Genomic DNA, 401 nt, shown 5'->3' on the forward strand with positions numbered 1-401 from the left:
TGTGCATATCAATAAATACATTTTATTTATGTATTTTTATAAATATTATATTTAAATAATTTAAATAAAAAATGTTCACTTCCTTATCCGTTAAAAGAACACAGGAAAACAAAAAAAAAATTGCTAAAAAATTATGAACGACGAACACTTCATTGAGTTGTTGTATTTGTGTGTCGGACACCTTTCAGACACGATACTCATAAACACTTGTCCGACACGCATGTCTGTCATATCCAACCACGTCTTAATAAAAAATAAAAAAATTCAACATGTTTGAACACACTTAAATATCATCACGTATTCGCGAGTCCAATCTTATTCTTAACATGTATTCTTGAAATAAATTTAGAAATAGTATATATTATTATTTATTGAAACAAAATATTTTAAATAATTTATAT

This window comes from Arachis ipaensis, chromosome B04 (genome assembly GCF_000816755.2).
Source record: "Arachis ipaensis cultivar K30076 chromosome B04, Araip1.1, whole genome shotgun sequence".
NCBI classification, from domain to species: domain Eukaryota; kingdom Viridiplantae; phylum Streptophyta; class Magnoliopsida; order Fabales; family Fabaceae; genus Arachis; species Arachis ipaensis.